The sequence below is a fragment of the Symphodus melops genome (genome assembly GCF_947650265.1).
Source record: "Symphodus melops genome assembly, chromosome: 14".
Lineage (NCBI taxonomy): Eukaryota > Metazoa > Chordata > Actinopteri > Labriformes > Labridae > Symphodus > Symphodus melops.
In genome coordinates, this window is record NC_136704.1 from 4,307,420 (window position 1) to 4,334,014 (window position 26,595).

General features: G+C 43.7%; 1 protein-coding gene across 2 annotated transcripts in view; it reads right to left on the bottom strand.

Annotated features, from left to right (window-relative positions):
* mpp7a (MAGUK p55 scaffold protein 7a) overlaps positions 1-26,376 on the bottom strand; it is a 144,591-nt gene extending 118,215 nt beyond the window's left edge. For both annotated transcript variants that reach the window (XM_079360677.1, XM_079360676.1), the window contains exon 1: positions 26,190-26,376. The gene's annotated coding sequence lies outside the window, so the exon portion shown is untranslated. The remainder of the gene's footprint in view (positions 1-26,189) is intronic.
* Positions 26,377-26,595: the final 219 nt, after the last annotated feature.

Here is a 26,595-nt window from a genome sequence, read left to right on the forward strand (position 1 = left end):
TGACAACACTTCGCCACTAGATGGAGCAATGAACTCACTAAAAATCTCCAGTCTCAACCATAGACTGTAAAAATAGTCTCAACACTGTTCAAAAGCAAGCAGAGACGAGCACCAGTAAAGATGGACACCAGTAAAGACGGGCCCCAGTAAAGACGGGCCCCAGTAAAGACGGGCACCAGTAAAGACGGGCACCAGTAAAGATGGACACCAGTGATTTTTGGATGCCATGATTTGAAATGATACTGACTCCAGTGGTACAGATGGCCTAGTGGTTAGGTCGTGTCCCTTGTACGGAGGCTTTAGTCCTGAAGCGGACGGCCAGGGTTCAAGTCCAAACTACGGCTCGTTTCCAACATGTCATTCCGGACTCTATCTCACTTTTCCTCACTTCCTGCTCTATCCACTGTCTTATTTCATAAAGTCAAAAAAGCCCCCAAAAATAAATCTTAAAAACTAAAGAATTAATAAAATGACACTATCGCTGTTATTTCCATCAATGAGAGCATTGCGGCTTTATCGAAACAAGGTGCCGTGAGGGACCAAACACGGGAGTGAAGCTGTGACGTGCTGTCATCATGAATGACTTCCAGATCCAAGATGCTGCACAAGAAACTACGACTGCAGCGAGCGGGTCGTAAAATCAACTCGTGATGGCAGTGCAGAGCAGAGCGGCGTTCTCCCCTTTTCTCCACCGATGTTTACCAAAACCAGGCGAACAGGTGAGTGCAGCACATATAATCACCACGCCATGTGCAGTGAACACACCGACCAACAATAAGAACGAGACCACACACAATATAAACCATGACACCAAACACACAGTCGACTTCCATGTATATACAAATACGACTTTTGTCCTCTTTGCTGAATCCAAACAGGTAATAACACGGTTTGATGTTTACTGGATTACAAACATTTCTGTTATCGTATCTTTGAAACTAAACTTTCTGTAAAAGACTTCCATGTGCCCGACCCTGAGTTCATCCCCAACACATTTTAAACTGTTAACTCCACACATGTTTTTAAGTGGACATTTAAATGAATGAATCTTTACTTTCTGACCTACATTGTTCTTTCCATCACTTCCTTGTCTTAACACGTCTTTGTCCTCCTTCTGTCTCTGCTCTCCGGTTCCCATGCCGACACAACAGCTCTTTGTCTCTCCCTGACCCGTTAACAGTGAGAGGAGACCACGGTCACTATCAGTCTCCACACACACACACACACACATTCCTCCTCCATCTCGTTCTCTCACACACACTCACAGCATGCAGGGTCACCGTGGTATTGTTAATGACCAATTTAATTAACCCTGGACATGAAATGGCTGGATTAATTATCCTTTAAACTGAAGAGGAGGATAAAAAAAGGAGGCTGGACGGAGTGAAGAGAACCCACTCTGCTTAATCAGGAAAAAAACTGAATCTGATGCGAGTGCTTTATTGCTTTATTGAAGCTCTGCAGGAGCTGACAAACGGATCAGATCACACGACGGTAGATGCTGCTGCACTTCTCCTCCACACCAGTATTATACACACACACACACACACACACACACACACACACACACACACACAGAGTCACTTTGACTCCTCCGCAGCCTCCTCAGACATTATTAGACGATGACCAATTGTCTTACGAGTGATTTAATCTGCAAATAGCTCCTGTAATGAGAGGCACAAAGAGAACAGCAGGTAGCCGTAAGCCTCACTAATCTGGAAGCCCTTCCTAATGCCAGTGATGCAGAGTAACCTACATCCCCACCCGCAATGACACGAGTGAATCCCTCTACCTGGAGTGATCTGACTCAGGGCGAGCGGAGGGAGAGAGAGAGAGAGAGAGACACAGAAAAAGGAAGGAGACAGATGGACGGTTGGGATCAAACAGATAAGAACGAACGCAGTGATGTAACAGAGGTCAATGAGGCAAAGCAGGGTACGCACGCTTCTCTGTCATGTTAACACACGCGTGCACACCTCCACTGAGTGTTCCAGAGGACAGGTGAGCAGGGCTGCAGGGCTGCAGCTCTGAAGGAGAAGAGAGACGACTAACATGCATGATTGATAAGGTGGCTGGAAGGATGCAGAGAGAGAAACAGAGGAGAGGGAGCAGGATAAGACGAAGAAAAATAAGGAAATTATAAAAGTTTGCATGGTGGGTAAAAGTCGGAAAATTAACAGAAAAATAAAGAAAGAAATTCAGACATCCATCATTTCATCTTTAATCCCTGAACTAAACAAGCCAACTTGAACCTCATCTGGTCCACTTGAGACCCAAAGTAACTCAGCAGGGTAAAAAAATAATCCCTCACACCACCGGCCATCAACTTGTTGACTTGAGGTAGAAAAGTGGTCACATCACAACAACCTCCTAATGCAGCATCCCTGAAGATGTATTTAATCAAACTCAGAAGATGACTGATCTGAAGCTGTTGCAAACACGCCCTCCTGAAAATGGGGGGGGGGGGGGGGGGTCACAAGAGGCGGGACATGACCTTCACAGAAAGATACAGTCGTAATGTGGCTAAACGTATCAATAAAAGAGTAGAAAACAGTGAGCATTAAGCATCTACATTGTGTGCTTTAATATCAAATAGGATAGAGATGATATCACCCGTGGTCGCTCATAATGAATATTAGATCAGGTCACCCTCGACTGAACAATCGCGTCTTGTGAAATGTTTACTTGGTTTGTTCACATTTGCAGCTTTTTTTTTTAAATATCAGTCGATTGTTTTTGTGTTGAAAGACTGCAGAGAGTAAAGTTTCAAAGTATTGTTATAAAGGCCTCGTCCTGAGTTCTACTTGGTCTCGGGCAGGGATCTGGTCTGGGCTAAATCTGACATCCGGTCAGACTACCCCCAAAGAAGAGCCAAATATACACAGCATCATGCTCAGGAGACGGAAAGAAAAATTAGAGTCTCAAACATTTTAAACACTGACTCAGCTCCGGTTATACTCAGCTCCTCAGTTTGCTGCAAACTAGTCAGGACTCAAACACAAGTCAACTTGAAGCATTCACCTGTTTTATAACGTTTAAACTTTACATGCCCTTTCTAAACGCCAACCCATCTTTGTCTTTTACCTGCAGCACACACCGTTTGTTTGAGCAACACCTTCGGCAGCGCTCTCACAGCAGCTCCCACTTCTTGTAGCTTACAGCTAGCGATCAACCTAAAGCAAATCAGGTGTGAAGAAATTAACAGGATTTATCTCCCTCTGCAAAAGGAAACATCTTTCTTTCCTTATTTAAACTCCCAACAACTGCTGAGCCTCTTCATTGAGCAGGTTTTCTTTTTTTTTTTTTTTTTAAACTGGAAGCTTTAGACGTTAAAATTAAGTTTCCAAAGTAACCCAGAGCAGGCGGTCATCTTCATCATATCAAGCAGAAGAAGTGAATAAAGATTGCATACAGACATCTGGGCTGGCCACACAAACTGTGCTCCTGCATAAAGCCCCTCTTCAATGTGATTGGGCGATACTACTCTGAGCTAAGATCTCGTCCCTCGCCTCAGATTCCACATTCATATGCAGATGCATGTTTCTATAGCTTATCCAGAGAATTCTGACCTGACCTTTATATTTGGGAAAATAAGACGCAAGCCCTTCCCTCCGGCTGTGACACAAAAAAACATCACTTGTTGAGGCTGATAATCCGGGTGCTAAGCTGCTTATGATAGAAAACAAACAATTACTAGATGGCACCCAGATGGTGGTGTGTGGGATCATGTTCGCTGGATGTCAGAGAGATGAAAATCCTCCCTGCAGTGACGTTTGGTTCATTCATCACAGTACAGACTACACGCTCGAAGTAATCTGCTTTTTAGGATTTCACTATTACAATAAAAGACCTTAAAGTACAACGTTTTCATGCTTGGAGTGTCGACACTTTATGTTTGAAATGTTTTCATCTGCTTTTTTCCTCAGTGATCAACAAGCCATCGAAAAGTCCAAATCTCATCCCAATAACAAAACTCTGAGTCAGGTTGAGCCTCAGGAGGAAAGCTGTAATCATGGAGCCACTTTCCAGTGGATCGAAGAAAAAAAAAAAAAAAATCACAAGCCTCAAAAACAGGATGTAACTAATTTCAGAACAACAACAACTGTTCAATACCACATTTACCATCCGGTAATCAAAGACGTCCGTCTTCCTTACGACCACCCTGCCACCCACTGGAGCCACTTCCTCTAACAAGTCCCCACACACAGCGCACACAGACTCAGGTGTAAATCAGCAGAGGGGACAGCTCTCACATCCACACCATCAGTCACTCTGAGCACCCTCAACGCTTCCTCCTCACAGGGAAGGCCTCTGGACAAACAGAGGGGGAAGGCTGAACTGATGTCTCTGCTCATGAATAAAACCAGAGACATCAGTGTGTGTAAAAAAAACAACGACTACTCAACACTGACCCACAAACATGAACATGAACTCCTCATGTTTGGAGCGACTCTAAAAGCAGAAAGTCGAGGTTAACCACAGATCAGTTCTCTCCAAAGGATTCTCAACTCGGCAAAGCTTACCTATCAAGAACGCCTTGTAACGAACGCAACCTCGAAATAGAGGATTAGTTTGTGTTTTCACACGTGCACAAAGACAAAAAAGGAAGGGACAGCTGCATGTGTAAATGCAGCTTCATCCTTCTTCATCCTTCTCTGTTGACACTGATTATGTCCGACTGCACGTAGCATTTATTGAAGGGCGAGTACACCGTCATTACAGCGTCGCCCTCCACCTTGTGTCCTGCGTCCAGACATCCCGCCCTCTCTCGTCAAGCAGAGAAAGTCTCCCATGTGAGGTTGGTATGTGCGTTAGGAGGATTTCTCTCCTCAAAGTTTCGTTTTCTTTTTTTTTTTTAAAGACTCCAGTCTGGTGTTTAGGAATAAATTGCCAGGTTGCTAACGCCAACCTTCACTTCTACTTTAAACCCAGCATGTTGCCAGCCAGCCCCTTCCTGGAGTCGGGGGGGGGGGAGATGATGTTTAGTGTAATCAATGAAACTGCTTCATTCTTGTGTCATTTATCATAACGTCATCTACGCCTTCCTGAGACCCCCATTCCAAAGTTTTCCTCCCGTCCGACGGGGAACGTCTCCTCCTTCAGGTGCATTTGCAAACAACAGGCTGAGGAAGATTTGAAGGGTATCCTGTCGGAAATGTTCAGGACATTTTCAGGAGTGCATATTAAAAAAAAAAAACAAATCACACCGATTCGTTTGAGTACAACTCTTAAACAACGTGGTCGTAGTAAAGCACAGATCACACACAGTCCAGCCAGCTCTGACCCTCTCTGTGGCCACGCCCCTCGCTGCTGTCCTCACACGGCTTCACCTGCTCACACATTGTTCTCAAATTAACCTGCGCACATCAACATGCTCAAGGACTTTGTTTCCTGGCAACAGTAAGAAAAACAAAAACAGATGCATATTAAAGTAGATCAGATGGAGGGTAGGGAGACAGCTGATTCAGTCGTTTCCTGCACGTGAATGTTTTTAATCCAAGCATCTTTTATTGTTCCTCCAGCACCACCACATGAAGCCTGAACCGCTCTGTGCCCTGTTCTTCACTTGTCCGCTCCCCTCTCTCTCTCTCTCTCTCTCTCTGTAGACATGTGATTCCCCCAGAGAGTAATGAAGCAAGTCCTTGAGGTGACCCAGACCTGACCCTGACCAGGACACACACTTACAGCTGAGCCCCACACTGAGCCTAATGACACCAGGGGAGCTCGAGTGCATGCACACACAGCCTGCACACTCAGCAAAACCACATGGAAAGACACTCTGTCATAAATAAATGAAAGCTTAAAAAAACTCACAGTAAAATACTTTATCAGCATGTGAGAAACATTTTAACAAGCTCTTATATATTACATTGTTTAAGAAGAAAACAGGTGTTTTATTACATCGAGCTTACTCAACGACACAGACTGCCCAATGTCACACCTGTAAACTAATCAATGAAGAAGTCACCTGCTGTAATGCATTCTGTTGTTTTTCACTGAGCCGTCACTATTTGATGACTGCTGTCAAACCTGAACAGTTGTATTTTTTATTTAATTTTTTTACTTAACCTTTTTAATATTTTTTTATCTGAGGTTCCTAATCATCTTGAATTGGTATTGTACATTAAATATCCCTAAATGGATCGGTATCAAATCGAACTGGAACCTTTTGAATCAGAATCTCATCGATTCTAAAATGGGAGAAATCCCATTTTACTTTATCTCCAGACTATTCATAAATCTGGCAGAAGTATCTAAATCTTTGTCGGAGTGATTTGCTAAGAAATACAACTTGATAAATGTATGAGGTAAACATGAAGGAGTCACAGGGGCTTGAATAAGTTCAGTTTTTGGTCCGCACTCTGCTGTGTTATTACTCTTTTAGCATCTATCATCACATGAAACTCAACACTGGAGCAGCGGTGACACACGAGAAGGTCCGTCTGTGGAGTATGAATGCATGTCGTGTGTAAAACACCATCATTACCAATTTATGCTGACAGGGAACGAGGAAAGAGAGAGAGAGAGAGAGAGAGAGAGAGAGAGAGAGAGAGAGAGAGAGAGAGAGAGAGAGAGAGAGAGAGAGAGAGAGAGAGAGGGTGTGAACTTCAGTCCGCTCAGAGAATCTGTCCGTACCGTCACAGATCTCGGCGTCGAGCCTGTGGGGACACGCTGCGTGGAGACGTGCAGGACAATTACTTCACATGCTTCTCTCTGAGGCCTGGGATCATTTTCACCATCGTCACATTCCACCAGTCAACATGAAGCTACCGTGCACGCAGTCCCGCTCCAAGCGTAGCTCTCTTTACACATCGTGCCTGCTCTTGTTCAAATATTAAACTGACAACGACTGGGCCGCTTATATTATTAGACTGAGCACAGTGTGCATGTTTGAGGCAGAAAAAGAGTGATTATATCTCCGACTTATTTCACACCACATGGAGAAAGTTATGGAGTGAGAGCAGCTTTTATCTGGCAGCAGATGCTTCATTTAAGCTGCTCCTCTGGGAACAACCAGACGACTGTCAGCCAGGCTGTGACAGTCAGCACATCATCAGACGTTGGCTGTAGAGCCTATCATGGGTTTATTAAATGGAAGGCCTTGCTTTAAATTAACCAACACAAAGGTTACACATCTGTACTGGTTATTTTAATCCAACGTTGACTTTGGTTCTTCTTCTGCTTTGTGGACTCGCGACAGGCAAAGACACAACAGTAAAACCCTCTTTCAGCTCAACATTGCTGCCTTACACTTACAGTCATTGATGTGGCTGAATGATGGATCAATGCTGATTGATTATTTGCAGAAACACACAGCTCAGCCGGCTAAATAAATCAGTCCTATCATGTTACTCTAATTTAAAGAGAAGCTTTGTGCGATTTGCAGCTCAAGTAAAAGTATTGATCTTAAACTGGCCTCAGCCTGAAATGTGTCTGCTTGTGTCTTCAAGATATTTTTTTATGGAAACAGGTTTAACTGTTTTGTCAACTTGACAATTTTTCTGGACGTTTTTGTCCCCAACCTTTCAGTTCAAACTGTGCTCATGACTCTGATAGAGCAGAAACAAGAAGTGATGCAGACATTGTAAAACTGCATCTGATTACAATAAACCCTCCACCCATCCTTCGACTCGCAGAAATGTGCCTAAAAATGTGTGTGAGTATGATAATCCTTTTAGTACATCACATCGTCAAGATTGTATTATCCCTGAGAGGATATTGACACAATGGCGCCGGCCGGTGAGCAGATGGGATGCATGCACAAAATCGATCCTGACAAATCAGAGTCATGACGTGACACGGCCGGACGGCACTGACCTTGAATCCAGCAAATTACAAGACTGCAAGACAGAGTTTCCTCAGCAGAGCAGTGCGACACATACAGGCTGTCAGATTAAAAGTATCACCGTAGCCGTCCCCTGGCACCTTGACAGCAGCCATAATGAAGTGTCAGTGATCAGCACCTCCCATTTTACTAACACACACAGGTCAGCCTGCAGCCCAGAGCTGTGTGTGAGGTGACAAAATATCTACAAACTGAATCTTCTTCGCTCTGTGTGCTCACCCTGATCTGAGCACTCACAGCCGCTCTGAAAGAAAAGAAAGTCTGTGATTGATTTACTCTGCCGCCCAAAGTTTGGGGCGAGTTTTTAAGCTTGAAGGGAGAGACCATGTGTGATCCAGCACTGCGTAATGAGTCCCAGGTTATGTCCTCCTAATTAAAGGGGCTGAGAAGCCGACACGCGGCGGCGGCGCTCTGTGGGAAGACTTTGGTGCGTTCTCAGAGTCTGAGGAGCTTCAGAGTCAGGTTGCAGGGTAAAGGGGGAGGGCTCAGATGAGATTGGGGGGTTTGATAGCGAATGTGCACTCCTGCTTTTCTGATTAGATAAATGTCAAACAGAAACTCTGCATGCTCAGCGGGCTTCTCGGAGCCTGTCAGAACAAGAAAAGATGGATTATAACATGACCCGAACGTCTTTATTCAAACTGATCCGTTTGATCTCACACTCAAGGTTTCTGCAGGATTTGACTGGAAAATGAAAATCAATTCATAATCTCTTTTTCTTTGGAAGCAGAGTAAAAGAGTTTCAGGATTGTCGTGTAAAAACAGGCCTGTGTGCAGCAGCTGCTGTGAAGAGAAGAGAGGACTTTAAGTGTTGGAATAAAAGACATGATATTAGTTACATGGCTCCAACTCAACATGTTAAGAATCAAAGAAACTTGTTTGCATTTACTTTTTTGTCATCATATTTGTTGCTGCCAAATATTTATTTTTATCCTGCAGAGTTTTTTGGTTCTGGTTCACCAGACTTTTAAGAGTAAATCTGTTATCTTGCCCGAAACATGTCAAGATATTAAATCAGTACCCATTTTTCAGAATCTAAAGTGAGACAGAAAACATTGGAAGAACCTTACAGTATAAAGGCTGCAAACAGTGTGGGGGTTTGCTTTAAAGTAAGAAAATATTAATCATTAAAGTAGCTGTGTATCAATGTTGGAAACACCTGATATTGCAGCTCTCTTCTAAAGGGTTTTTTTCCTGCACTTGATGTAGCTGCAGGAGGGCGGAGCTGAGGGACACCGAGCAAATATTTGACTATGCTCAGACTACATTAAACACCTGCGCTTGAAAAAACACCCAAAGATGTTCAGGACAGAGGAGGAAGGAAACAAGATAGAGTTGACCACTAAACAACGATGGCCAGACTTCATCTGGTCCTTTTCACAGCAGAGAAGCTCCACATACACACACAGTCACCCAAATCAAGTAGCAACCTCCGGTCATGAAAAATGAAGTCAATGCAAAGTGTCCGTTTGAGGCCGACTCCAGGAACACCAGAAGTCCCATGACTGATCGTGAGGTGTGTCGCTGACATGATTGACAGGTGGGTGTGATACAATGTTTCATTGACCCGCCTCGGCTCCAGCTGAGCTGAACCGGGTCGCTGGTTCAAGTCCCGATGCAGATCACAATATGGAATACTGTACCCTTGAGCAAGGCACTCTGGTGCACTCCCTGCCTAGCAGTGTGTAGCAGCCCAACTGCATGTCCACAGGTGTGTGTGTGTGTGTGTGTGCGTGTGCGTGTGCGTGTGCGTGTGCGTGTGCGTGTGTGTGTGTGTGTGTGTGAGAAGCACATCTCTCAAGAACAAAGTGTAGAATCTGAACTTCCTTCAGGGATTAGTAAAATATACAATTCAAAAAGACTCAGCTCCTCACCCCGACGTCCACAGTCACTCCAGACGACCTGGAGGTTTGATTAATCTCACAGATTTAAACTAAACATGGCTGAATGCACCATCATGAGCCTGTCTTTCCTGTGCTTTGACTGCCGGTAATTCTGCCCTCCTGAGAACGGGAACAAAACCAACAACGGGCGAGTTATTACACGCAATTAGCAGTTAGACTGTGAGACTCTGTGAAGCTCGCGCAGAGGAACAAACAGACAGTATTTACTCAGAGATCAGCCGAGGTTCATGTTCAGGAAAGAAACTCGACAACTTTCTTATATTGAGAGTGCGCGCTCGGAATTCACCCAAGGCAGATGAGTGGGAAAAGAGGACAGGATGATTAAATATAAAAATACCTTCAAATTAATTATCTGCGTACTGAATTATTGCATCAGGGGGGCCTCGGCCTTTATCTCTCAAAGGGGCTCGACCAATTAACACATTCCTCCCACCCTCAACACAGTGCAAAATAGTGGGATGATAACTGGAAACAATGGGGTTTGTGGGCCCATGTTCCGGTGCCACTCTTGGTTTAGTGCCGGCTCTGGTTGCTAGGATGGAGAGAGTAGGCATGAAGGAAGGAGGAGGCAGGGCGCCACTCACTCTAAATGTGACTCACCTCATTTAAATATCATGAAGGGGAGATCCGGGCAGAAAGAGTAAATCAAGTGTGTTGAAGAAAAGAGCTTGTTTTTCACACTCACATTCTCATTGTTATTTAAAGTGTCTGAGACATGACAGGACCCCCAAACACACAGACCTGTAAACCACAAGACCACATCCAGCAGAGGTCAGAGACGGACGCTCACACTGGACAATCCGCACCGTGCCTAAACACGCTTCACCCCCCCACCCCCCAACAAAAAAAGTCCAGTTCATTCCACTTGTGTGAGTGCTCCGATGATCCGTGGTCACACATCCTTGGTCCTGGCACGCTTCGCAGATGTGTGCTCCGGCACGGTACAGTTCATGCACGAGCACACAAGTACGCAACGTGGACAGCCTTCATTCTGGAGGAATCACAGTGTTCCGTCTGCATCTGATCAAATTAGTAGATGTCATGTTCTCCGATTTGCAGATGCGGACTCGACAACGTGTTCCTTTAATTGTTTTATTATTTTTTTATTTTCTAGTCTTATCGTCTTCTAAACTAAGCGCTCTTCATGATTTCATGAAGACTTTCGTGTCATGTGTGACCACGTTACATTCGAGAGGTAACCGTGCTCAGGCCCGGTTAGAGCGCAGGCCAGCGGGGGGAGAAACCTGCAGCACGGGACGGGACCACTTTGCCTCGTGTGAAGGCGTCCTTAGAAAAAAAAGTCTAATAATACAGTGAAAAGTTCCATCAAGGGTCTAAACCCAACAGTGGATTATTTATTTTGTCGCAAATATATTTAAGTCGATCGTGAGTATGATAGCTTTCATCACACACACACCTCTCAATTAATTCTACCCATCTTCATCATCATCACCCACTTTAAACTGAAGCACTCTTATCACACACACACACACACACACACACACACACACACACACACACACAATGACACACAGCCTGCACTTCCTCCTCCACTCGAGCGGAGAGGTATCACTTTTCTCCTTCAGCCTGTCTCTCAACTCACTGCTGCTTTGTCAGGGAAATCGGAGACAAGGGAGGCACTTTGTTGAGCCTCGAACAAAACAAAAGTCTCTTAAAGAGTGAAAAAAAAAACAGCTGGAGATCAGTGTTTTTAAAGTTTACACAAAGATTGAAGCAAATATGCAAGTAAGTGAGACAGAAGGAGAATGTAATTATTAAATGGAGCTCCTTCATCCTTTAAATGCTTCAATCAAGTGAAGTTCTGCTAAAAACAACAGACTAAGAAGCAGCTCGTACGTCAAGCCAAACAATACCACGCTATGTTGTCCAGTTTGTGTCAGCAAACCAAAGCCTGAGTTGTCATTTTGGTCACAAACACAACCAAAGTGTGGTTGAATTCTGCTGCTGTGTCGCTGTTTGTCTGACCTGAAACTACTTTTTCACCGAGCAGCCTCTGACTTGGAGCACATCAGGAGGGAGCCGCCTCCTTCGTGAACTCTGCACATGCTAAATAAACAAAACTCTTTCAGTCTGAATCCTTTTGGAAATTCTTCACATAACATTTTCTTGGATATAACATCATCATTTGGCCGAGTCCGTGGAGGAGTAAACGGCTGTTATCTTCACAGTGAATAAGATAATGTCAAGGCTGAAGATGATCTCCTTGTGAAAATGAGCAGATCTAAAACTTTGAGAATGTAACTGTGACACCAAACTAGCTGAAAACACTGCAGCTGGTCTTACATGTTCCAAAAACCAAATCTTTAAAGTGATAGAGGATGATAAAAAGAAGTAAAAAAACAAAAGACAGAGATACTCTAATAATGAACAGTGATCAGAGCGGTATCTTGTCATTACAGAATTAAGATGTGTGGACACTTGTAAAAGTTAGAATTCTTTCTATAAATGGTGCAACACTGAAGAGTTGTGGTCATGGTGCAAAAACTCACTCACTTCTGCATTGCACATTTGCAGCTGTGCAACTCAAACTCATCTAAAGCACTTTACATGCCTCGTCATACTTTTCTGACCTGCTGTGGTCAATGCAGACTGTAATGCTTCGTCAGGGACAAAACTGGACATGTCCCTCATATTTAGCAGAATAGGGACATGTGTGTTTAGTCTGCACCAGAGCATAGTCCGTTAAACAAATTATTCAGATTTTGGATCTTACTGCTGGGAACTCGTTTTGCTCAAACTGCAATGCAGCTGCCCGCCACTAGTCAGCGCTGTAGACAAAGACTGGCTGTAGCTCCGGTTAATGGGCCTGCTCTCCTTGCTCTCCAACCTCAATGTAAACAAGCACTGGATGAAGCCTGGGTGATGTTAGCCATCTGTTCCTGCAGAAGGCTCCGGAGGCTCATCGGCAGCAGCCGCCCTGTTGGAAATCCTGTCTGAGCCTTTCAGTCAGTCCAACGACCGGCTGAGAGCTGGAGCTGAGGCGGGGTTTAAGTCTCCTGACCAAGCGCTACATCGCGTCCACCTGTCAATCACGCAGGGATAACATGTTTTGTTTATAAAATCAAAACGCGGAACTCCGTACAGTGTGTGGCAGTGATGACAATAACTAATCACACTTGTTTTGTTTTTTTGTACCAGGCTGTAAACATGTTTATTTCTGCTGTTTGTGTTTATGTGAGTTCTGGTGTTCCTGGAGCCTCAAACAAGGAACTGCACGATTTTGCACTGGCTTCATTTTTAAAGACCGGAGGTTTCCGCTTGGTAGAAACTGTACTGCAAGATTAGGATATTTTGCATTATGACAAAAAGCCATTCATGAATCCATTTACAAGAATGCAAATGTTATAACTGCTTTTAAAGTCATGATCCTCTCCTCAGCGATAATCCACCAGTGTGAGTCTCCTGCCTGGAGACACACTGCATGCAATCACAAAGACACATTAAGCATAAGTATAAAAGTTGTGTTAATGCAAGCTTAACACACGTGTTAGAAAAATATAAATACAGTGGTCATAACAGAACACACACACATAATACAACCTTTCTGGCTCCATTTTCACCAACCCTGTTATCACTGATACTTGTCTTTAGTAAAGTGCACACCAGGAAAAAGGACAAACATTTTGTCTAAGTTCCTATGCACAAACGCCATGCACATTAAATTCCCATTTGGTTGATTTTTTATCTCTTTTTTTTCTCTTTTTCTCTTTAATCTTTGAAAAGAGAATTACCAGAAATCTATAAAATCCTTTCCTGCTACAAAAGTTGAACACACCCTGAGCAGATGCAAGTTCATCGAGTACTATCACTGGAATGTGTTTCATTTCTTAATCAAATCAATATATTCACACGTTTCCAGGCCAAATCATATCCACATTTCACAAGAATCCAAGCACTGAGGTTGCTTTTCCAGCGAGTGAATCTGAGCTGTGAACCGAGCGTGAGCTCGGCAGAAGACATGTTTGACGACATCGAACAGTTACAGAAGAAGACTTAAACGTCCACCACAATCAAACTCCACAAAAGACAGGAAGACAGCAAAAGAAGAGGGAACGTAAGGCTATCGGATATATAAGTATAAATGACACCATTACTCGTAGTGTGCATCCTGGCTGAGAGTGACGCTACATTAACTCAGGCGTGACAGTGATCGAGAGCAGGACAGGTGAGGCTGGTGGAAAACACACGACAGTTTCCTATTTTGCCATATATGCTGCCCTGAATGATAAAATGTAACATTATGAAGCTTCCTCCTGCAAGATGAAAACTGCAAATGTAGAGAGAAAGATTTAGCACGTTTGTTGGTTTTTCTGGGCCAACCAGTCGGTGTTACTCAGGGTGCACTGGATTTATAACTTAAGACGACACAAGAGAAACATTACAAATCAAATGTGCACAGTGTTCGATGTATCTTAGCGTTCGTGTTTTACCCTCATCATAAAAAGAAAAATGTATAATCCACAATCAGATTCACTTCGCAGCTCTTACAGAAACTTAAATATTGCAAATATAAAACAGGTTATGATGTTTTCTAGGAAGCAAAATGTTGTCATTTCTGTACTAAGGATACAAATGGAAGACTAGAAAAGCATTTAAAGTCCGAGCCCATTCACTGACTACTCACAGCGCTTTAATACCACAGGTCACATCTACACATTCACACCCTGATGGAAGAGGCTGCTGCACGAATCGTATGTGGCTGCTGGCGGTCGTCTTTAGTCACTCGATCTTTGCGTGCGTCTGCTTGATAGGATTATACTGTATGTATTTATTAATCTAGGAACATAAAGTGCTCCATGCTCTCATATAACAGAGAGGGGCCATGTGGTCCTACGCAAAGACTGTTTCATAAGCTAAGAACAACATCCACAAGAACCTGTGAGGTATAACAAACAACAGCAGATAAATCCTTTGCATTAGTGCCTCACCATGAGCCCTTAAGTCTGAAGATTCAGTTTACTGTTATTCCAAACATTACACAAGCTGATCTCACTGTTTATTTGTTCCTCCCTCTGCCAGAAGTTGATCTACTCAGCAAGAGCAGCAGCTGCAGTGTTTGTGTGGGAGAAAATGTGCACCGTGTCGGATGGTGATAATTGAGAACCATCACTAAGTCAGCTAACACTGTAAAGTAGTCTGAAACACGAGCTGTAGATTGCAAGCTGACCTCTTGTATTACATTTGAACCCTATCTAACCCCGCCCCAGTTAGCTGACTGCGCAGAAGCTTTAAAGTTTAAAGCATAAAGAAAACCAGTGGGGTCCTAAGACCCTAAAAGCAGAAAGCATGACGTTTGATTTGAAGCAAAGATTTACTGATGTTTCAGTAAAAGTGAGTACTGTGTTTATGTTGACGAGTTACACCTCCAGGTTCTGAGATAAGAAATGCACACATGGCTGATGATGTTGTACTTCCTGTCTCTGTTTAAGATCATGTTGGACCCTATTCCTGAGACATACATATATTATACATAAAGTACAGATATTATACGTACACATTTTAACACTGATGTCCAGCTGATGCCATGAAAAGAACATTTTCCTGAAAACTAGATGTAAGAGGTGCGTTTGAAGCCTTCCAGTGTCATGTGTTTTAAAACAACACAATCAACCTTTTTTTTTTTAAAAAGAACTCAAATATTTCAAGGTCCACAGCTTTACGAGAAATTAAAAATACTTTAAAAATGTTTCAAGTCAAGCCAACGAACCGAGCAACTGAGAGATCCAGCTACTGTGTTTTTGAAAGCAACACTCTTCTTCCTCCGTGTTGGAAGTGGTGGGAAAGTCTTCCCAGGCCACTGACAAAAACAACTTCCAAATGGCTAAATGCAATCAAGTCATCGAGCGATTAAAAAGTAACTTCCAGTGCCACAGTCAAGGCCTTAAAACGATCAGCTAAACTGAGTGACGTGTTCTTCTTTGCACCCTCTCTGGCACGTTGTCAAACCCTTGGAAAAGAAGAGGCGGAGAAACCGCACTAATGGGTGAAGGTATGGATACTACAGCAGCATGTTCAAAGGGTTTTCCTTAATCTGTGTCGAGAGCTGCAGAGAAATGAAACCTGCAAACAGCCAATCAGAGAGATCCCTCTTAACAACTGCCGAGGCCAGTTCAACATGACCAAAAAAAGGCCGACGGAGCAGGACACAAGGCAGGAACAACGACCGCTCAACGACACTCCAACTAGGACTGAAAAATTACAACTAAAAGAGGAAATATAAAAGCAGTTATGAAGACATCATAAAGTGAAGAAGGTCAGGAAACGGATGTTTGTTGACTGTGCGCGTCACCCTCAGGTGGATGGTTGGCGACTGTCTCCCTCCATCGTGTAAAGAGGCAGCCTGCTCCACATTGGTCCACTGGCACACAATACTCCTCTGTTCACAGGATGCCAAAAGGTCCAATCATCGCCGCCCCCCTCCCTACCCCTCCTCTGCTATCTGTGTCAGCCTTTTCTCTACGTAGATCTGTCTGTCCCTGCTGCTGCTGATGGTCAGACGGATTAGCATCCAGCGGCTGAAGGGACAACTTCAGACAAAGAAAGAGTTGCTTTGTGTTTGGTGCCGCCGACCCAGGAAGTAAGAGAGGAAACTGGGAGGACAGAAAACGCATGACAAGAGCCTTTGTAGTGACCAGTTTCAAGAGTTTCAGGGTTTGGAGGAGGAATGAAGAACTGGAAGTATCCTATAGTAGTCATGCATCAAAGTTCATTAACGCTTCATCAGGAGCCACATTTCACCTGTCATGATGTGGTGGCATCAAAACTCCTCAACTGGCGTGTGGGGTTAAACGACGAACTGCCATCGAAACTCTGTGACCCAGTGAGCCTCCAAACCAAAGCCCTCTCCATCCTGTTTATTCAAACTCTATTCAAAACGTAACCAGCTCCACAAACGTCCTCATCGTTCCAGAAACACAAAGTGCTCCTGCACATTGTTCGAACAGCACGTGCCCTCCGTTATCTTTAAGCATCACAGGAGTCCTCTCCGCGAGGACACTTAGTAATTAGTGGCGAGCAAAGGGAGGAGTTAGGAGAGGAGGTCGTCCTTTGATATGACGGCACCCTATGATTGGCTGTGCAGCGTGATTACAGCTGCTTCCACCTAAAGAAAAGGCAGATACCAAATTACATCTGTGCTGCCAAAGGTTCAAATTATGGCAGCAGCACACGATGGGAAGGTTTTCTCTGCTGTTTTTAGACATGTGGTAAAACTCATTAACTTTTTAGGAATTTGTGTGGACTTAAATAAAGTTAAGGCAGGAGCACTTTAGAGCTGGTAGCATGATTCAACATCTCCTAATATGAGCACGACGTCGGACTTAAGTCCTTTATCTTATTTACCATTAACATACAGCTCCATCTGAAATAGGCCCAGGTTATTTAACGTTTTGTTTTGGATGGGGAGATCATACACTTTTTATTAATCGTACACACAAAAACCAACACATGGTTCGACAGTTGTGTGATATCAAAGCTGCTAACTTGAGATTGGAGGCAAATGATTTAGTGTTAGAAAGAAAATGTTCAGGGTTTAAAACTCTCCAGTTAAAAAGTGTTCATTCTTAAAAATGTTACAAGCTGCACAACTCAACGGTTGTCAGTACAGCGTCATCCTCGCGGTCGCTTGCAGACAGCCTGTGGTCATGCACTGGTCACCTCCCACTCCCGCTCGCTCGAGGTGAATTCTCCTGATTATATCCTGCTGCGTTCTCACATCAGCTCGCTCGTACTTTCTGTGGAAAGCTTAGCGGAGCTAGCTCTGCTATCCGCCGGTAGACGTGGAGTGATACCTCCAACACACACCGATGACAGAGCAGCATTTAAAATCGGTACTTTTCATCCAGACCTCAGGGTCAAACGTTCCTGAAGGATTACAGCTGGAGGAGGAGACCGCAGTTCTTTTTCAGAGTTTGATTTATTGATTTATTTAGTGCATGGTGACAAAAATAACCAACTCTACCTTAAAAACAACAAGTAGGTTCAAGATTAACAGACTGGTATCTTAACTTTCGCTTCATTTATCCTCTGTGTTTCCTATTTCACTGATGAGTTGTAAAATGAGTTTACAGGTTCAAGCCATCTGATTGGCTGTTCATAAGCTGCATTATCTGAACTGATGAGACTGATGCTGTTAACCACATCTAATGAAAATCTTACTGCAGGTTATGAGCCTCCAGAGGTAGAAGTGGATAAGTTGGACATGTCAGTAACAGCAGATATGAAGAGGATAATGTGTGACCTTAAAGTAACACAATATATGGAGACGGAGAGCCTCGCTGGTTTCGATCGCCCACAGTCCCACCTCTTGTCTGCCATCAACCAGAGTGAATGGTGTAAATCACAAAGAGTGATGATTGCATAGCTAATGGTTCTAATGGTTTGTTGTGGAGGGCTATTCACAGTTAAACTGCTGTAATTGCACTTGATGAGCAACGAGGGAATAGACAGAAAGCCAAGAGGACGATGGAAGAATGAACGCTTGTCCTATACATGCACACACAAACATGGACACACAGAAAGTACCCAACATGCTTTGAAGTTCAGAGACAAAAGCATGCATTCACTCTCACACACACACACACACACACACACACACAGACCTCTTTTTGCCAATTAAACATTAACGTGTTGTGGTTGTAAAGCAAATTTAGAGAGGTCGAACAGGCACAGGGGAATGCAGCGGGGGGGGGGGGGGGGGGGGGGTCTACGGCCAGAAGGAGGTGGCAGGAGACACAGCAACAAGTGTACAGAGCTACAGCTGACACAACTTGAGACGCCCGACACACAAAGGGGGAATTAAGTCCCTGAAAACCAGTGCTGCTGTCTGGAAAGGCTCCCTGCCAACTGAGAGAATACAATCAGCCTCAACTAGACTAGAGGCCTCTGCGAGACCCCACCCAGTGTTTTATGAACCGAGCATACCAACTACTCTTTCTCCACCCTTTCGCAAGTTATGAAATCATTCATTGTGCAGTAAGAAAGGTCAAGAGGTCGAGGTTGACAGACATCTGGAAATGACGCGTGGTAAACTGACTGCAGCCACACACAGAGTTACCGTGTCTCGACAGTATTGCCAAGAACATCCACCAGATATGTGTGCTTTGCATGTCCGCTCCGATACATGACAGCTCCGTGCACCCTCGCCCGTCAACACTCACAGGCCAAGTTCTCAAGAGCACAGCACGGATCAGTAGAGCCGGACAGCTGGAGTTCCCTCTGTAATTATACAGATTCACTCGCTACAGCGTGAGATTATACGAACCCTAATAGACCATATAAAACCGTTATCAACAAATAAACAAACACAGGTAAGGTCATTGTTCCAAACCGGCAACTCAAAGTGTTTTATTCTGAACATAAACGGGAGGTGAAGTGTGTTGTGAACATAAACTATAAAAAAACAATATGGCAGTGTTTGGATAGTCCTAATAGTGTGCATGGTTGTCGACAATGAGAAACATTTAAACCACCTACATTAATACACTGGGGGGTCACGGGATGAAAAGTTTGGTCGATTATAAAAGTTAAAAATAAAACTTTTACTCCCATCATTTCATACAGACCAGTTCATAAAGTCTCTCACAGCAACAAGTACAAAGCAGATGGTGGTGGTGACATCAGTGTGTAGTGTATTACAACATAACTGGCTTCTCATTTCCAGGAGATGAATGGCAGTTTATCTCTTGTGCTCATTGTCACTGTCATCTTTAGAGATGCAGGCATGGAAGGAAAACATGTGTCACAGGACTCGGGTACGGTGTCTAAGCTCCCCAAATATCAACACGGGCTCCAAGGTCCATTAATACGGCACCGGATCCTCGTCACTGGCAGCCGACACAGATCCTCTCATGCTGATGCCGCAGACTGGGAGCTGTGAGGTCGGGTGGCATAAATACCAACCTTGTTTTCAAACATATTGCACTTATTTGTATGCTCGGGAGGAATTCAGAGGTCCCTTAAATACATTTCCCCCCTGGCATCAGCACATGTTCATACACTACAATTACACATATGCAATGTGGTTGCTGTGATTTACAGGACGGCCACAAACAAGCAAAAACTTCGGCCTGTTTTGGCTCTGCTCACTCAAAGTATGTTGAATTATTCACAGGGCTGCCATAAGGAGAATGGGTGTAGTAATGCTAGGCAGGACCCGTGCATGGAAAACCCTCATAAATAAAACAGCATTAGACAAATAAAGTGGGGTCAGTATCCCTATGGATGACTATAGCCTTCACTAACAACCGACAAATTGGTTACAAGCCGTTAGCCCTGCAGCATGTCTCCTCTTGGTTGTGCAACATTTTCTTTATCGTGTGTGTTGCTTAAAACAATGGGACAAAAATGCTCCAAACATATCATTTGCAAATTGATGATCAAGGCATTTTGTGTTTACAATAGCAGCTTGTTGTACGACAGTCTTTCCCAATGTGCAGACCACAGTTATGCTCCAGATGTAGCTGAATAAAAAAAAGAAGAGCACTGTACTTTACAGTAGGAGCTTTAAAGTTCTTTATATTTACGATGGGAATGTTTTTAAGCCTGAAACCTGGGACGGTTTAATACTCTTTGGTCTTAAAAGATTCATGTTGAAAAATGTTGTGCAATTTCAACCAAGATTGCTTCGGTCAGCAGCCGGGACATTCGCTGCAATGGTTGTCATTTTTACTGGTGGGGTTCACCGCTTATCATGTTTAGCTTTTAACTTCTTTTCACCGTTGTCTTCTTCCTATTCTTCTTCTTCTTCTTCGGCCAGTTAGCTTACTCTGTAGGCAATTTCCAGTGTTGGTCCTCACTGGGACTGAAACACTTCACCAGCCACCAGCTCATCTACTGCTGGAATGTGATTACACTCTTAAAGCAGATATGTCGAATCCAAATGAAACCTTTTCAACACCAAACTGGCCAAGAGATTGGAGACGCAGACGAGCAACTCCCGTTCTGTAAGGGAAGAGATAACGCTTCAAGAAAAAGAGTCAGGCAACTTGGAAGAAAGCAGAGTAACAGAGGTCTATCCATGCAGAAAGCCTTTCACTTAATGTTAGCAGACACTGATAAATAAACATCCCAGTCTGCTGGTGGCGTTTTAAAGCACCGTTGAAGATTTTATAGCCTTTTATGAAACAGACAGAAAAAATGTAGAGGCCTTGTTGTGACCTTTAAAAGCAAATTGGAGTCTCAAACCGTCTATATAGTTATTCTGAATACCTACAATTACAGGTAGGTGAGCAGTGGTGACGGCATAGTGAATACACCGCTGTTAGACGTGTCCACAGTAAACGGTTCAGCTTGACTGGTCCATTTGAATCTCCAAAGAAAGAGAGAGGATTTTATGTAAGAAAACGCTCCTGAAAGTGTACACGACAAACTCAGCACAGAGACCAGATGAACATCTTTGTCCACATGGAGCGACAGAATACACACAAACTGAAAGTTTCTCAAACTTGACATGGCTTAATCTGGGTTATTTAAACCCTGGAAATACGGTTCCAAGTTTACAAAGACCGAATGAAGAAAGTGTCACATGATAAAATGTCAAACTTTCAGGCCACTCCATTTACCGTGAAGACACTACAGCTAATCTGAGAGTTCAGAACCTGACCTGCTTTCCCACACTCAAGACTTTTAATCATGCCACCACCATTCACCCGGCCTCTCTGCTTTCTCCATCAAAATACCGTCCCACAGTGAGTCAGGTCAGCGGCATGCTGGAGCCGGTGACGAACCAAGCCAAGGCAGGTGTCTGATAGCTGGCATCTGCTGGATGGGCTCATTCCATCGCAACACAGCAGCAGCTTTTGGACTTCTCAAAGAAACCTCACACGTCATCAGCACGGCCGACAGGAGCAGAACAACACCGAAAAGTCGCTTCCTGGGGATGCTCATCATCCGTGACTCTGCCAAGTACAACATTTTAATCGCTCAGTCTCGGATCAGCAGAGCAGCAGGCGACGAAAAAAACCATTGCAGAAAAACCACAGAGATTAGTGATACTATGGAGGAAGATTATGATTACGCTCGGATTGCAGCATGCATGGATAAAAAGATGCATGAATGAAATAGGGAGAAGTGGTTGCATGACTGAAATAATGAATGAAAGAACCGTGAGTGAGTAGACTTACATCTGCACATTTGTTCTTTCCTCTGTATTTATCCTGCTAACAAAACCAGAACGACGAGCTCTTCAGTCAGTGATGAACCGAGGCAGACCGAGTCAGTGATGATCTCTCCACTGATGAAAGATTGTCATTGGAAATTTGCTTTCATAATTTTGTCAATTTTTAGCTGTCAATGTCCCAACACGGAGAACAACACTCTGTGTAATCACAAGATTAACAACCTCATTCAATATCCATGAGTGTCCATCTGCTAGAGGACTTTATAACTAACAGCTACTGCAACAACATGATGCAGAGGTTAGCCATGGCTGGCAATAACGTAGACAAGTCAATATGTCAGAAGAAGTCAGTGATCACATCTGAGCTGGGAAACTTCTCAACACTTGATGAGGAGGAGGAGAAAAGACCCCAAAATGATTTTCAACCTATAAATCCATGTTTTTTCAGGACAAATGTGCAAATTAAAGTGCATCTGCATGAAAAAGGCTTGTTTTGCACATTTCAGGCTACAGATGTTTTCACACATGAAGATTTCAAGGCGTAAAAACATAATAATGTGAGAAAAATGTGGCGGTTGTAATGTTCACAAGACATCCACGATATCTGGTGAAGCAGAGGGCGACGCTTATTGACAGCTCTGGCTGTATATCCACGCTTCATGTAATTGGATGGACAAGAGCGAAGAAGAACCAGACATGAAAGAAACGGACCATTTACATATTTATTATAGGATGTTTTGGAGTCTGGTGGGTTTTTAGAGACTGTGATAAAAAGCTGTTTCTGGTTTAAAGAAATGATCTCACGTCATAAATTAAGACACCTTTGAGGAAGCAGTTCTCGTAGTCAAAGTGAAACTTTTGGCATTAATAAGTAATGATTAGCTATAAATAAATAGAAGAAAAATCCGTATTTACTTTATGTGATTTAGTGTTTTCATTGCTGCATTCCTGCAGGAACGTCATTGTAAAATAACTGTACTCAGGGCATTCACAATGAGTCCTTTCTTAACGCTACGTTCCAAACGAATAAGATCCATTCAGCTCCTGTTTGGGATTAAAGGAGACTGATGGACGACCCGGTGAGTGAAATAGAGGACAATGTTTTAAAGGGCAAAGTCTCTCCTCTCGATGAGGCAGTTTCCTGTGAGTGAGCTGATGATAGTGATCCCAACTACAGCTTGGATTAAGCGTCTTAAACCACTGTATCCTACACACCCTTAAGCCCCAAGAAAATACCCCTGCTGCTGACAAGCAGATCAGGAAGCCAACTCTCTGTTTGTCCCCGTCCACGAACAGCGCAATGAGCTGCTGACAGGTTTCTCATCAACACACGCCTGGCTGCTGCGGTGACAGGAAGCGTTTCCTTCCATCGTCAGGTTGCTCTGGTGAATTCTGGGAGTTGAGAGCCTTGCACACATTGCATTCTTAGTTCCCACATCTACCTCCCTCTACTCTGCGTGACCCCCTTCACCAGGAACAAAAACCCTGGGAATGTGAGCAATGCAGGGCTGCAGCTCGGAGACACCTGTCCAGACAACCAACACCGGGCAAAGCCTCCTTGCGCTGGGCTTTGTCTGAGAAGCTGCATCCGACCCCATCCGGACCTCGGCTGCCTCTGTGTGTAAACACGACGATAAAAACTGAGAAACAAAAGCATCTGGTTTCGAGTCCCAGTCAGGTTAGCTAAGACCATTTCGGCCTTCAGTGGCCTTATTTAAAAGCGTGAATCCTAATAAACAGTACACGCCAGAGTGATAAAATGGATCAAAATACTTCATAATCAAAGTCCCCTAAGAGATCCCTTTGGCCCAGCTGGAACAGTGGCCTCTCGGCCTCTTCTTCTTTTTTTTAACAAGACTTAAAAAAAGAACTGGGCTATTTCCACTGAGAGAGAAGTTGGCAAAGATGGAGGTTTCTGAGTTTACACAGACAAATGTTGGCACTCAAGAGATTACCCTCTGTGTCATCCAAATACAAGGAGAAGAAGGTCATTCTCTTCCTTTCTGTGTTCTCTCTCAGTCACAGCAACATGAGAATAACAGTGAGTAGGCAAAAAACACGGACATAATGTTGGTGAATGATGGGGAGCTATCAGAGAAGGAAATTAACTATAGCCTGTTAAATCCACTGACACTGACTGAGACAACAAAAATGTGAAACGATTATTTCAATCATCATAGCATTAATAAAAACTGGAGCTCTTGGGTCATATTTTAACCAAAAGCCGACCCGAGTGAAAGAGATAACACTATAACACAAGGAAACCCTTCAGCACCAAAGTATTATCCCAGTATGTTGTTGTGCAATCCAGATCGTGTGCAGGAGTTTGAGCACATTTGTTGGTCATTAAAAACAAGAAAGGACTAAATGTAGGATGTGAAGGAGTTCTATTTTTGTTGCCTTTGTATCAAAACAGGAAGTGTTGTACGAGTCTCCTATCTAACCAACTAAACTAAAAAACTGTCCACCACCAGGGGGCTCTCAATCAAAACAATAACAAAAGATGACGTTCAGGTTGGTGGGGAATCATGGGAGTGATTCTCTCTTCTCCTACCACACACCAACAGGGATACACTATGACAAGCAGAGGAAGGATAAATGGTTTTAAATGGCACTGATTGGGAAATCATGGCCGATAGAACAACTGTTTGACAGAACAACTTTGACAATTGCTGATTCCGGTACAGATGTTTGTTTCATAACTCCCGTAATGCCATCATTTTCTCTCATGTTTGTCAATAAAAACAAGTCAGACTTTGTTTAACAGGTGACTCCACCTGCCCAATAAAAAAAACCTTGTTTAAATCAGTAGATGTACTAGATGTCCATATTAAATCCATCTGACACGACACATCAATATTGGTTTCTGACATCAGCTCATGACATCATTTACCAAAATGCCGATTTAAGTGTCAACAGGGCCAATATCGACTGATCGATGCATCCCAATAGTAACATAATCTAAAGCACATTTCAACCGTCAGATACCAACGAAGAAGTGTTTATTAATAGATTTTAGCAGTAGGAGACCAAAAGACTGAGTGGTGGAAGGAATGTGTTCAGAGACATGCCACAGTGGCAGGTGAGGAAACGACCTGATTCAGACTATGACCTTTAGTTAGACCTCAGACTTGGCAAGCAAGGCGTCAGAACGATGAATGATTAATTAAACACGACAGGACACAATTCAAAGATGGCGTTTCAAAAGTAATATGCTGTATAATAATGAATGCGACTTTTTCGCAGGATATTCCTCCAACCATCCAAACCACCAAAACGTGAAGAAGTACACTTCTGCTGAATGAGTGATGGCCATGTGTGCTTTCCAGAGAAACGCTGATTCTGTTGAGGGGAGAACATGACTCACTGGAATGCAAAATAATGACATTTCCACTTACATGTCTTTACCGCTGACATAATCATTCCATCCGATTTTGACCACATCACGAAACTGATGATATTCTGGCTTCTGTGAGGGTTATTATTACACATTGTCATGTTTAAAGATGTGCAAGGATCTTCACCATATCGTGTGACAAGGGGCTTACTCCCCTCTCTCAGACAATCATGGTTATAAATGACACTCGGCAAAACAATGGGGTCTTATGGAAGGTGGCCAAGTGCTGAGTCTCCAGAGGGGTGCCAGCTCAGAGGCTCGGGCGCTGTCAGCCAGTGACAAGCTCCGTGTCACCACACTGGACTCTGCAGGGGCACAAGGGCTCTGTATTCTCCCTGGTAAGGCATGGTGCTGCACTTCCTGAAGAGTGGGGACTTCAGGGCGTGGGTGTGTTTCGTCACGAGGACGTGTTATCATCTTTCGTTTGTGCATGTTGTCATACCTTCACTTCCTTTTGTTGTTCTGGCTGAGCTTTGTGTTTACAAAGAAAAAAAGGTTCTACGGTTGATTTTGCACCTGTTGATGTTAATTAATAAACATTATGATGGCTCAAGATGCAATCACTTAACAGAGTAAGCCTGAAAAGAAAATGTCAGGTTGAATTTCACCGGAGAAAAAAAGAGCACTAAAGTCGGCTCTGGAATAAAAACGTACCAGCCTGGATGATAGTTTATGTTGTAGTATGCACCTCGCTGTAGGTTAGAGCCAAGTCAAGTTCGCTGTGCCTCTGAACCGAGTTTCATTAAAAATGCCCTGACATGTTTAAGTTGTTTAAAAGCCACATCTATACAGATTTGCATCCCCAATTCAAAACCGAGACTATTTTTGTTCTGTTGCAGAAATCTCCACTGCGCTTCACAACTATGTGTCAACTAAACAGAGTGTGTTAGTAACGTTACTCACTTTGCATGGGAGGGAGAAGTTGAATGGTTTCCTGCAGGTCTCTGCAGCTGTGCTACAACGATTCCTCCGAGGACAAAACTTGATCTGCTGCTCGTTGTTATTTCGCACTTAAAATCCGTGATTTGCTCCAACAAAACCTCCCAAAGTAAGTCATCCCCCGCTCTCTGTGGAGACCTCCTGAACACAGCCTTTCAAAATGTTACGCCTCACTCTCTCTCTCTCTCTCCGACGGAAGACGAGCTCTCTCCAGCAGCTGATCTGGAAACAGTTTGTTCGTTTTACAAACCAACTCGCAGGGAGGACAGGTGACGTCATGAAACCGTCTCGAGATCTGCGAAGCGCGAGGGCTTTCAGAGCGACCTCCTCATCCGTTCGTTCATTGGTCGGTGCTTGTTGAGGGCGTGGC